The sequence below is a fragment of the Platichthys flesus genome, chromosome 11 (genome assembly GCF_949316205.1).
Source record: "Platichthys flesus chromosome 11, fPlaFle2.1, whole genome shotgun sequence".
In the NCBI taxonomy this organism is placed as follows: Eukaryota; Metazoa; Chordata; class Actinopteri; order Pleuronectiformes; family Pleuronectidae; genus Platichthys; species Platichthys flesus.
Genome location: NC_084955.1, coordinates 15,637,513 through 15,650,760, shown reverse-complemented (window position 1 = coordinate 15,650,760; position 13,248 = coordinate 15,637,513). Strand labels below are relative to the sequence as shown.

General features: G+C 45.0%; 1 protein-coding gene across 2 annotated transcripts in view; it reads left to right on the top strand.

Moving 5' to 3' along the window:
• The first annotated feature begins 1,310 nt into the window (after window positions 1–1,310).
• Window positions 1,311–13,248, top strand: part of galnt1 (UDP-N-acetyl-alpha-D-galactosamine:polypeptide N-acetylgalactosaminyltransferase 1) — a 43,695-nt gene continuing 31,757 nt past the window's right edge. The window contains exon 1 of one of the 2 annotated variants that reach the window (XM_062399644.1): window positions 1,311–1,746. The gene's annotated coding sequence lies outside the window, so the exon portion shown is untranslated. Of the gene's footprint in view, window positions 1,747–2,751; window positions 3,130–13,248 lie in introns of those variants that run through there. The other variant, XM_062399645.1, reaches the window with a different exon arrangement.

The window sequence follows — 13,248 nt, the reverse complement described above, 5'->3', positions numbered from 1 at the left end:
TTGAATACAGGAGCCAGTTTCATATCCTGTTTTTGAAGGCAGTGAAATACTAAAAACTTGAGTCTGAATGCCTTCAAACCTAAAAAAAAAGAAGCCTTCACTTCCATGGCTTGTTCAAAAACAGAGGCAAAAAAGTGACACCACTTGATGAAGGCGACAGCAGCACCAGAGGGCAAGTTTTAATGACGATTGGCCTCAATACTGTCTGCGTTTTCTATTTAATTTGTAGTTTGTGAGTTGAAATTCTGGTTTTCTGCAGGAAGAGCAGTCACTTCCCTAAGGGTCAAAGTGTCGCTGTTTGGTTAAACCAGGATAATGGATGCCTTTCGGCCAGGAGCTTTTTCCCATGGAGTTATTCACTAAAACCTCACACCGCTGATGGTAAGGCTCTTGACTTGGATAAAAATGGATGAGTATATCATTATTTGTCTTGATGCTCCCTCAATCTCTGTCAGACAGTTTCTTTTGCATAAATACTTAACACACATCCATTCATATTGGACACTGTCTTTACTCATGGATGTTGTAAATAATTGTCATTTTATTAACGTTTATTAAGGGTTTTTGGTAGTTTTTCCTCACTCTTGCTGAGGGTTGAGGGCAGAGGATGTCGTACCAAATTGACAAATTGTGAATATGGGCTATACAAAATCCATTTTGACTGATAATTGATTGGTCTTAAATGAAGACATTTCTCGGTTACCAATGGAGTTTAACAACATGAGCGTTTCCCCTTTCATTTTGAACAGCTTATTCAACATAATCTTCTCTCATATGAAACAATCAGCTAAAGTACAGAGGGTGCTAATTAAAATTCCTGTCTTGTGAATGTGAGGCAGCCGCAGTTTCCCTGAGGGTTAATATACGGCTGCAGTGTAAAAGATTTACCCTCTGGTGAATTATAATGTGTGATGTATAATTATCGTTCTAAGGCAAAGACTGTCTGACTGTTTGCCCTTTGACTTTGATGAATTCTTCTTTATTATGACTCACTCCTCGGTCTGATTCGAGTTAAATTACGAGCCCATATTAATAATAATTACGTACCTATGCAGTTAATCTCTACAAGGCGACATTATCTAATTTATATGGCTTTTATGTCAAATACATGCATTTATTATTCAGTATATCGTCTATATATTGAGATCTGTTGCTCCTCCCTCAGTCATTTGGTCCAAACCTCTTGTCCAGACTAAATCCTGCACGGTGCAAACATTCGAATGCAGCTGTAGCACTTTTTTTGGTAAAACAGGATGGGATCTGTTGTAGTATTTCTTCCGGGTTGGTGGAGGGAGGGATGAGCGGTGATGCTGCCCGGGTTCGCCTCGCACATCAGCAGCCGAGCTCCTCTCCTCTCCCTCAGTAGGTGAGACAGACCCAGGCAGAGGCAGCACGTCCGTCCGTAGAGAGGGGGAGCTCACACCGCATAGCGCTGCTGCCGCCGTCTGAACCCGCACTCCCAGTCTCGCTTCCCTCCCCGATGGATGTCTCCTCCTCCGCCGACTTTTTGACACGGTGGTCGCGTTCGCCTTGAGAAACACCCCGGCTATTTTTTTCCCCCGCCGAGGTTTGTCTCGTCGACGCGGGGAGAGAGGACCACACAGCTCCCTCCTCCCTCTACCATCACCGTTAGCCGGCTAAGCTAGCTAGCCCGCTAACTTAGCTGCGATACTTTGTAACCGCGGCTGCCTTCTGCCCGTCGTCTCTTCTCTTCGGAGGCGGACCCGAGGAGCCCCGTCACCCCGGGTAAGCGAGCAAAGCGTGCGGGAGCCATTGTGTTGTCGTCTGTGTTCTTTTTCGCCAACCGCCGCAGCCTTGTTTCTGGTCGGCGGAGCGGTGAGGTTATCTAGCGGCAGCGGGCTGGCGCCCCTACAGCGGAGCGGCTCTTGTTGACAGAAGCAGCCAAGCAACCGAGATGTGATGCGACTCACCGCTAAAACACACAAATGGTCACTTTACTGGCTCGGTAATGGGTCAGCACCAGTTCCTCCGCACAGGGTCAGAATCGTGCTTTCAGGAATAAAACACATCTCGTCGATAGCGAGGCTCATAAATACTTTTACACTCGATAAAATGTCGATGTGTGGAGAATGGGCCACTGCCAGAATAATATGATCTCACACTTGCCGCATATGCCTGCAGTCAGTTTCCCTGACAGTTCGAATGGCGTGTGCGTGTGTGTGTGTGGAGACCGTTAACATACAGCCTGCATCCGTGCACTGTATCATACCGTAGCTCGTGCTTTAAATGGACCATCGTGGTGGACGTGCACAGTGGAGGTACGCTCTTCCTCATCTGTGTTTGTCCCCTGGACATTTCAGAGCTCCAGTGTTGCATCACAGCCTGGAAAGATGAGCTGTGCACTCGGAATTTAACCCCTGCACACAGCTTGGTGTGTCCCCTGTGTCCTGATAGAGGTCAGGTGATTCCGCTTAGCATGATGCCTGTGAAGACTCCCAGTCATCACAATCCTGGTTTTCACAGAAAAGTGGAATTATGTGAATCTGGACTAGATACTTGCAGGCGTTATCCACGATCAGAGGACTTGGACTTGCCTTTATACAAATGGGGAGAGATAAGCGAGGGACCTCAATCGATCTGTTCCCTTTTGCTTTTTGGGCTGTAGATTTAGAGGGTCCTCCCATGTTAAACTAGGGTAATCACATTTCCTGTAATTCAGTCACCTGGTTGAAGCATGTGCCGGATGACGGTGTGTGAGTCTATCTGTGTGTGAGTCTATCTGTGTGTGAGCGGAAGAGACACCCTGAGTGAGTGACAGAGGAGAGAATGCATGAGCGAGTGAGCATTAACAATGCTGTAATTATCTGGCGAGATAAGAAAATGGATTCAGTATCAATCCTGCAAGAAGCAGCAGCTGTGGAGCAGAGCAGATGAAGAATTGGGATTGACAGAGAACCGCTTAAATTAATCTGTCATGTTCCTCAAAGGGGGAGAAAAGGGAACCATGTATTATTAATCCCTGGTGAGTGTGTGTGCTGTTGATTGTGCACGTGCAGATGGAGAATGTGCTGCGTCGCTGGAGGGAAGCTGCTGAACCTTTGTGCTACCTGTAGCATCGGCTCTTGGTGCCTTGAACGGAACATGAACGGTTTCCTGAACTGGGTTGTTGTAAGTGTCATGTTTCGGACCTTGCCTGAGAGTTGTGTATCTGAATTCATTGCTGTGCTAGGGTTTGACTGTCTCGAACCGAAAGGAAATGAATCATGTTCCTCATTTCAAGGCCGTGGAGTCTGTGTGATGCGTTTCCTGCCCTGTGTGTGTTAACTGTGTGTTCAGGCCTCAGCAGCTGTGCCTGCTTTGGTATACGTGTCCCATTTATTTTTGTCAGGGTTTATTACCGTTTTTTAGCAAATTGGGAACATTTTGGCCTAGTGAGGATCATTATATCAGAGATAAGCATTTGGATTATGATAAAATCCGACGAATGAATTGAATGGCATCAATCATATCCATCAACATGTATGAGATATAAATGTGTGTAGTGTAGATGCATCAATGTGGCTGTAGCTTATATGGAGGGTATGTGTAAGTAATGAGCTGTATGCCTCCTCTATGTAATGGTAATACAGGTGGTTCAGGTAACAGCATGCTTTGGAATATGTTTTGTTTGATCTTTGCTAAAATCCCAGTCAAAAGTGCCCAAATGCAACCTAGATGTTTTACTGTTACATCTTTTTAATCATGGTCATAAATTAGATATGTCCCCAGCCCCATAATTAAGTTTTACATCAGTAAAAATGAAAGTGAAGATATCCACTGCATGTGTGTATTAGTATTTGTGCTCGTCTGTGTTTGTCATTGAGGGTGGCTGCAGTGCATGTGCTGCTCTCCGAGCTGGTCTGGAACAATAGCTCTATTCTGGCCCCTGTCTCCGGAGAGAGGCAGCAGCGTTCGGCGTTCCCGGCACTCTGTGTGCCAGCGAGGCTTGGTTTGGGATTGGGTTTCCACAGCCACCTGGAGCTCAGAGCACAGGAATGCCATTGTTCCTCCTTCCAGACTATGGCCGGATCAGATACACATGCAAACACACACATGCACACAAACGGGCACATGCATATACACACGATTAGTGCACAATATGCATGAGGAGCTCATACCTACTTTACTGACCCTAAAAAGTTCAGTCACCCTGTTTTGCTATGTTGTCACTGCTTACGTAAATAGACAGTGTACCATCAGGTTGGTGCACCCTCTGACGATATACTTGTCTGAGTTGTTTGGTTTTTCTATTTAGCTTCAAAGCACAGTCAATAGCTGTATTTACTGTAGTTCCATGCTTTGTTATGTTATTTATCTCAGCTGATGATTAGCAACCTGCCTCAGCGTTAACAAGCATGTGAAGGGATTGAGAAGTTGTCATAACTGCTGAGACAAATTGGTCAATTAATCAGTTAATTCATTGACGGAAAAATAATTAACTGCAAATTTGAGAAGCACTTAATCATTTTAGTGCTTTGTCAAGCATCTTGGCAAACTGAGTTTAGGTTGTAGGTCAGACAAAACAAGAAATTGGACAATGTCACCTTGGACTCCAGCAAACAATTAACTTATTAATCAAAAAATCATTAATTGATAATAAAACAATCTGCTTTCAAAGCACAACAACCTAGCATGAAGACCTGTGACCTCAAATGTCATTTAAAGCTCTGTGAAATGGATTCATATTACCCGACTGAACACTAGAGAGAGATTACACCTTGCCATATATGTTCATGCCGGTGAAATATCAGTTTGACTTTGTTCACTCCGGCGTTTGTCTTTTTAATGAAATCTTCCTTTCACACGGAAGCAAAACAAACCGTATCAGACTCACGTACAGTGTTTCATCTCTGCAAGATGGGAGATAGAGTGAGGGAGCGATAGAGAAAGAGAGGAGACAGAAAGGTCAATTTTACTAGCTAGCAGTTAAAAGTTACATAGATCTTAATGACCTATTGACATTCACTGCAACTGCTGCTGTACGACACATGCGCACCACCAAATTCCCCGCCATACTGGGATAAATCCAGATGAAATAGCCCCCCCCCCCTCAACACACACACACTCACACACAGAGGCACACTCTACCCTGGCAGAAATACTGGACTTATCTCTACGCTTTGCATCAATTTGTGTTGTTATCTGGGCTGTTGGACTTTGTTGGACTCAAACCAGTGACTCTATATTACTTCTATTTATTGGCTTCATTTATAACTAACTGAATTTGAAAAAAGCTTGGGTTTGTTGCAGCCTAGTTTTATCAGAGATCCTATGGATAATCACTCCGGATGTTGTAGCCATTTTAGCAGGATCAGATAGCTGTGACCTAAATGGTTGATCTTCAGACAAAGTGAGAGAATCAGAAAACAGAGAGAGATGAGCGAGCAAGAGAAAGAGAGAGAGGGCGGGAGATAGCAAAAGCAGTACTTGGAGGTTTTCCCCCTCTCAGAGTCTTAGTCATTTCGGGTTTGTAGTTAAGCAGTTGTGTGTGTGTGTGTGTGTGTGTGTGTGTGTGTGTGTGTGTGTGTGTGTGTGTGTGTGTGTGTGTGTGTGTGTGTGTGTGTGTGTGTGTGTGTGTGTGTGTGTGTGTGTGTGTGTGTGTGTGTGTGTGTGTGTGTGTGTGTGTGTGTGTGTGTGTGTGTGTGTGTTCTTGCGTTCTTGCTCTCCAACGGGTCACATTAGGGATAGAGCGCCATAGAAGTGGGTCAGTCAGTGCCACCAGGGAGTCTTGCCAGATCCCTGCTCCCTCCAGGGCTCGAAGCAACCAAAGGCCAACACCAACACATAAACCTTGGCTGTGTGCATATTTTCAGTATATTTGTATAGATTGTTTGTGAGTATTTACTATTCATGTGTGTGCATATACACAGGTGATGTGTAAAGACTGTGATTTTCTCTTTTGTGGTCTGTCATTTATTGACACTACATGTTTACTTAACTGTACTTTGACTCCTCGTAAACAGATTTACTGGAGACAGATATATTGTAAATCTAAAGGAATAAGAGCTACATTTCTCAGGATGTTTATACTGCTCACAGTGCCGCTACAGATGATTCAGAGCCTCTAGCCCCCAGTGTGTCTCAGCTGGATATACATTGTTTTTTTGCTCACTGAATGATAAGGAAATCAGATTTGGCAACAGTATTCAGCAACAGTCGGGTCAGGGTTGTGCCAATAAATGATCCTGGTGATTGACGATAGTCAGAGCTACCCCTGATAGCCCAATGTCCAAACAATAATGTATTAAATCAGTATTACTTTTAATTTATCCTGCTATAGTCTCACATCTGCATCTCCTAAATATATCCCTTATTTGCTGGTTATATGTAACAGTAATCCAGTGATACACATGTTCACACACAGACACACACACACACAAACCCACACACACACACACACACTGAACTCTGACTGCACCGGTTGTTGTGTGTAGGTCTCCTGCTGTTAGGCTACTGAAATGGAGCAGGGATCACAGACACACAGAGAGGACATGTTGTGTTCTTTGCCTGCCTGCTATCCAGTTTTTGTTCCTGGATATCAAACCTTTTGCCCCCATTGCGAGAGAGGAAGAGAGAGATCAACACCATGGGGATAAAATTAGAATGATTTCTTCGGAATTGTTGTTCAACCATATCTGAGTGTTTGTAATTGTTTTGACCCTTGAAGGAGGTGAGAAGCTGATCATCCCAGAGAGGGGGAGGACACTGTTTTGTTTTACTTGACCAGTAGACCAATGATTTGCTTTGAGGATGACCAATTAATTGGGATCGGGGAGCCAATGGCCCGTCACGTGGGGATCACTGGTTGTATGGTGGGTCCATTCATGAAGTAAAAGCAATGTCATTATGAGGCACCTTAAAAAAATCTTATTTAAATTCAGGTTGATTTATTGACAGTATGTGCATAGTATTAACTCCTGGCAATCGAAACTGTTGAAGACTCATTAAAATGGCTCTAGTGGATTTAATTTGTCTTGCCATGATAACAAGCAAATCCCATTCCCAACAATTCTTTTACACCTAGAATTGTCAATATAAGTTTCTTAGCTTGAACAAAATCAAATTAGATCTGAAATTTGAACTGACTTGAAGTTGCATGTCTATAAGTCTTGGGCCAATTGGACTGCAAGCTATTGTAATACATGGTTTACTTCATAAACAGATGCGCTAAGAGTCACCTTGAACACCTGAATACAGCTCCCGTGGTATCATTGTGTAACTCTATATAGTGTTAAGCTTCACTCCAACGATTATCTGTGCTGCTGATCCATCCCTATGTTGCTCACAGCATCTGTCTGTGTCTGAGATATGACTCGACAGGAAAAGGCATAGTTTCCATGGTGACAGCCGTGCTCCTTGTCCACCCCACCCCTCTCAACCACCATAGGAGGAAGTGGAATATGTCCAATTTCTGCTGACTCATAGCGAAACAATTGTGTGACACACTTAAACACAGATGTTTCTCCTTACTCTGGCCTGATTGTTTTTGTGGTCTTTTTTAATGTGTTCCACTCTGAGAGTGTACGCTGGCTTCTCCATCCAGCTGCTACACCTGTTTGTTTTGTGACAATTTTATGTCATGGGAATTTTCTTTGCTGCTGGTTTCTAAAAAAGAATACTTTATGCAGTTCCTGTCAGTTAAAGGCAGGATACTTCAACACTACTATATTTTAGCTTTAAAAGGCATCATGACTGCTATGTTTACACCTGTCGTCCACACAAGTTTGGAAACTCTACTGGTCCCATTTTAGATGAACAGTCTGCCTTTGCTTTATGATTGGTACTTATAGTTACAACTGTCACAACTTACTATGTAACCAACTGCAAAGAAGAGAAACTGCTCCAAGTGAATGCTGTAGTAATACACTCCTGATCAAAATCTTAAGACCAGTTAAAAAAATGCATGAATTTGCATTTTGCACTGTTGAATCTTAGGAAGGTTCTAAGTAGAGTTTCAAAATGCAAAAAGAAGAAATGGGAACAAGAGCCCAAAAGTTGTGAGCAGGCAATTTATTGAAAACAACAATTTAACTGAAGTCGGCTGCTCATCAGCTGATCAAAAGTTTAAGACCACAGATAAAAAAATAAAAAAAACCCTCCTAAAACTGAAATTAAAGTGTCAAAAACTGACTCAGTAATGATTAGCTCCACCATTATTGTTGATCACTTCAAAAATTTGTTTTGGCATGCTTGATGCAAGTGTTTCCAAAAGGCTAGTGCGAATGTTGCGCCAAGTGGTGAAGATGGCTTCACGAAGGGCATCCACTGTCTGGAACTGAAATCCATTTTTGTAAACTTCCCTTGCCATCCATCCTTGACGGACAGCCATTCGGATCCTCCGGCTCAGCGCCGGTGAGATTTTTTTTGGTCTACCACTTTTTGTTCCATAACCCTGAGGATCTTTTAAGAAATGCAAAATGACAGCGATGGCACGTTGTGAGAGGCCTTGTTTATGCAGTTCAACAATCCTACCACTTTCAAAGACGGTGAGCTTTTTTGCCTTTGCCTTCAAGAGATCTTCACAGTGTGATTACTTGACAGGAAATGACATGGAATCCACATTTTTGCACAGATTTTGGCTTTTAAAGGCTGTGGTCTTAAACTTTTGATCAGCTGATAACAGCCTATTAGAGTTAAATTGTTGTTTTCAATAAATTGCCTGCTCACAACTTTTGGTCTCTTGTTCCCATTTCTTCTTTTTGCATTTTGAAGCTCTACTTAGAACCTTCCTAAGATCCAACAGTGCAAAATGCAAAGTTACTGATTCAGTCCTTCGTTTTCGAACGCAGCTTTAAAACAAAAACGTATTGTTATGGATGTAGTCTCAACCTTACTCTTCCGGAGCAGCAGGCATTGTTGGTTTATTACTTTCATTTTTGCGTGTAAGGTGATTGTGGCTTGTCAAGTGAAGGGGTCAAGTGGTCAAGAAAAGGTGCTGAGAAAAATAAGTCAGTAACCCTCATGGTTCAAATCGTGTGTGTTTGTGTCATCTCTATTTAACAATCAATGTGCACAATTAGTCTTCTATATTCATATATATTGTCTCAATCCATAGTGTTTATTTTCAGCTCTCTCCACTCCTTGTTCTTTACAACAGTGAAGACATTCCGTTGCTCTGGCAGATGTGTGATGTGTGACAGAGCAACCCATCTGCCCCAGGCTCAGCCCGAGTGCTGAAGGTGCAGCGCTCCACTGAGGGCGCACAGACACACACTCGTCCACCTCTGGCTCTTATCTGCAACCAGGCAGCCTCTCTAAGTGTCTGAGCATGTTTCTGCTTCTTTGTTTGTGTGACTCCTCGAGTGCAGTTGTTAGTCCCCAGTCACACTGATAAACATATCGAGGATTACCACTAGCTGATGGACTGCAGAACAACAGACCCCATTGTCTGTGTCTGTCTGTGTGTGTGCGCTAAGCCATTAGAAATTGCATTTCTATGAGCCACAAATGTCAGGTGCACTGGGTTTATGGGATGTGTGTGTGTGTTTATGCGTGTGTTGTATGTGCTGCGGTGTAATCTCCCAGAATTTGGAATGTGGGTCAGTGTGGCTGCATCTCTGCAGGGAGAGACAACATCAGGATACTGCCCTCTGTACTTACTGTAGGTGGACTTAAAAAAGATTTCACAACAATGCAAAAGGAAACGAGCCACCCTGTGCTTTGGTTATTTTAGTCATGCATACCTTTTTGCCTGCACGCTCAGAAATATATGTGGTCAACATATCAAACGTGGGCATCTAAAACTGTGTGGACCTAGTTCTATTACAATATGATATTTAGAGCCACAGTGATAGAAATAGAGAAGAAAAAAACGTGTGACTAGATTGGAAAGAGGATGGCCAGATTAGTCATGCGGGTGGATCATTGTGGATTTCACCTGCAGTCATTTAAGATGAAGTTATTGCTGAACATTTGTGTGTGTGTGTGTGTGTGTGTGTGTGTGTGTGTGTGTGTGTGTGTGTGTGTGTGTGTGTGTGTGTGTGTGTGTGTGTGTGTGTGTGTGTGTGTGTGTGTGTGTGTGTGTGTGTGTGTGTGTGTGTGTGTGTGTCTCTGTCTCTGTCTCTGTCTCTGTCTCTGTCTCAAGGCTATCAAGGTTTTGACGGAGCTGCTTAAATTAAATATTGACAGTGTTAGCTTTGTTAGAAAGCTTGTGTGAGTGTATGTATGTATGTGGGTGTGCTTGTCATTACATCAGTTAATGTTATATTGTTGTGTGTGTAAGTTGAGTAGTATCTGTATATTTAGATTTTGCCGGTGATTGATTGGGCACTTTGCGGCAGCCAATAGGCTGTTGAGTGTCCATTATTTTTGATATGTGATCCCACAGACCAAACCACTTGTTCGGGACAAGAAGTGTTAAATAACAGGTTTAATGAGGAGCGAGGCTGCTAACACGCAGGTTGCATGATGCTGCTGACCGTCTTGTGAAGGACAGCTGGAGATAGCAGGTGTCTCCATTTGTTGGGAAGTCATTTTAATGGCACTGTGTTCGCAGTGAAATGAAAAGTGTCGCTCTCCTGTGAAAGGAGGCTGAAGCAGTGGATACTTTACTCTCCTGCAGTGACTCAGCACACTTAGCTTGCCAGGTATGTGATTATGGGTTCTCTAGATGTTTCCTTCTCATGAATTAGACTGTTTTATCTTTGGAGACGATTGAAGGTGTGTTACATTAATGGCTCTCTTAGGTTTTCCACTGCATTACATTGCAGCTGCGTATATCAGGTTGCACGATTGACACAATTATGAAATTCTTGCAATTACTTGAAAAACAGTAGTTTTTGCCCAAACTGTCAAACTCATGTATATGAAATGGCCTGCATCTAGAAAACCTGCAATTCACAGCTTTCCCTACATTATCAGTATTTTATATTTCTAAGTAAGAGAGGGATTACCAAACATTAACAGACATACACATATAGTTAAGCTTGTTGTTAACTTCAATTTGTAGTTCATTAGAAAACCTGTCTGTTTGGAATGGGCTGTTTAACATAAAGCTGTTCACCTGTTTATTCAAAGTTTGGTGAAGCAAAGAAGCCAGAACTAGAGAATCAGTTGTCAATGCCGAGAACAGGCTCCTGTGAATGTGTTGATATTGTGAACGACATCTTCCCTTATGATGATGAGTCCCAGCCGCCTCAACAGTATGTGAAGTGTGGAGCTGATAAAATGAACAGTTCTTGAGATATGTGACCCACATACAGACAGACAGACAGGCAGACAGACAGGGATTTCTGGAATCTCCAATAGAGTGTTTCAATACACCCTGTGTCTTTAAGAGGCAGTGGTTATGCATCAACTCTAAAACAGAATGCAAATAATATCAAATTGAAAGAATCCTGGCGTCTCTTCTCAATCACCACCTTTTTCTACATAAAATGATCTAATCCAGAAGGATTATCACAAACCCAGGTTTAACCAGTGGTCCTCGTCATCAACATTCCAACATCCTGGCAGCCAGCCACAGTCTATGGGACTAATTCAGTCAGAGTGTGGCGTGCACTCATGGGTGTGTCCTCTCACCCAGTGGGTTGATGGGTAATGTTAGAGGCTGTAGCTATATATACTTCCCGTATGGGGAACATGTGCTTGTTCTTCCTAGCTACTGAATAAACGACAGTAAACAGTACCTGCGTCTCTGCCTTTCCTTGTCTTGCCACATTGGTGACCCCGTTTTTTGAACATGTTCGAGGTAGAGGAGGATGGTGTCCCTTCCTCATCGGGGGAGGACGTATTTTCTTCCCCGGCGCCCGCGGACCGTGTCTCCTCAACGTCCATGGCGCCGCAGCTTCCGCGACCGACCAGCTCCGCGGAGCACGTTAAACTGCCGGAGTTTTGGCAGAACGACCCGGCGCCGTGGTTTCTGCACGTCGAGGCTCTTTTCCATCTGCGAGGAGTAACGGCAGACGACTCCAGGTATTTTTTGGTGGTTGCGGCTTTGGACCAGCAGTCCACCCGGCGCGTGATGCAGCTCCTGCGAGCCCCGCCGCAGCGCGGAAAGTACTCCGCCCTCAAGCAGCTTCTCCTCCGGCGCTACAGCTTGTCAGCCGCGGAGAGAGCGGACAAGCTACTGTCGCTTCCCGGTTTGGGCGATGGTTCGGCAGTGGACCTGATGGACGAGATGCTGTCGTTGCTGGGCTCCGAGGATGATGGTTTCCTGTTCCCGCACATCTTTCTGCGCCAGCTCCCGCTGCAGGTGCGCGCAGCCCTCGCCAACTCTTCTTGCTTGGCGGCCGGCGACTTCCGTGGATTGGCTGAGCAGGCGGACCGGATCCTGCTGACTTCGAGGAACGTCTCCGTGCAGAGTGTGGCCGTGGAGTCCTCGCAGCCGACGTTGGAGAACGAGGTTCCGGCATTGACGGCTGCAGTTTCCACCCGCAGACAGCGCGGACAGCTGTGTTTCTTCCATCAGCGCTTCGGCAGCAAGGCGCGCCGCTGTGTTCCTCCGTGCGCGTTCGAGGCACCGGGAAACGGAAGAGCCGGCGCTCGGTAGCAGCCGTGGGCGCTGGCGATCAAGAGGAGTTGCTGTTCGTTTATGACTCCATATCAGGTAATCAGTTCCTGGTGGACTCCGGCTCGCAGAAGAGCCTTCTCCCTCCGGTTGCTACGGACCTCTCGGCCTGTGGCAGTGGTCCGCGTCTGACAGCGGCTAACGGTTCGGCTATAGAGACGTTTGGTACCAAGTCTGTGACTGTGTGTTTCAATGGACGCAAATTTCTGTGTGACTTTGTTGTAGCCTCCATTACGGTTCCTATTATCGGAGCAGATTTTCTGTGCACTAATGGGTTGTTAGTGGATGTAACTAATCGCAGGCTCATTGATGCTGTATCTTTTGCGTCTTTTCCGTGTCAGACAGGGGGGCCCGGGCCGTTAACACATGCTAATTTCGCGGCGTCAAAGGATGTCTTCCAGCGCTTACTGGCGGAATTTCCTTCGCTGACAACGCCCGCATTTTCTGCCGCGGTTACTAAACACGGCGTGGAACATTTCATTCCCACTGCGGGTACGCCCGTTTTCGCACGTTCGCGTCGCCTCGACACCGTGAAGTTAGCCACCGCGAAGGAGGAGTTTGCTACCATGGAGCGTTTGGGGATCGTTAGGCGGTCCAACAGCCCGTGGGCTTCGCCGCTCCACATGGTGCCCAAGGCGGACGGGTCTTGGCGGCCGTGCGGTGACTTCCGCCGTTTAAATAACATTACGGCCCATGACCGTTATCCCATTCCGCATGTTCAGGATTTTTCAATTCGTCTG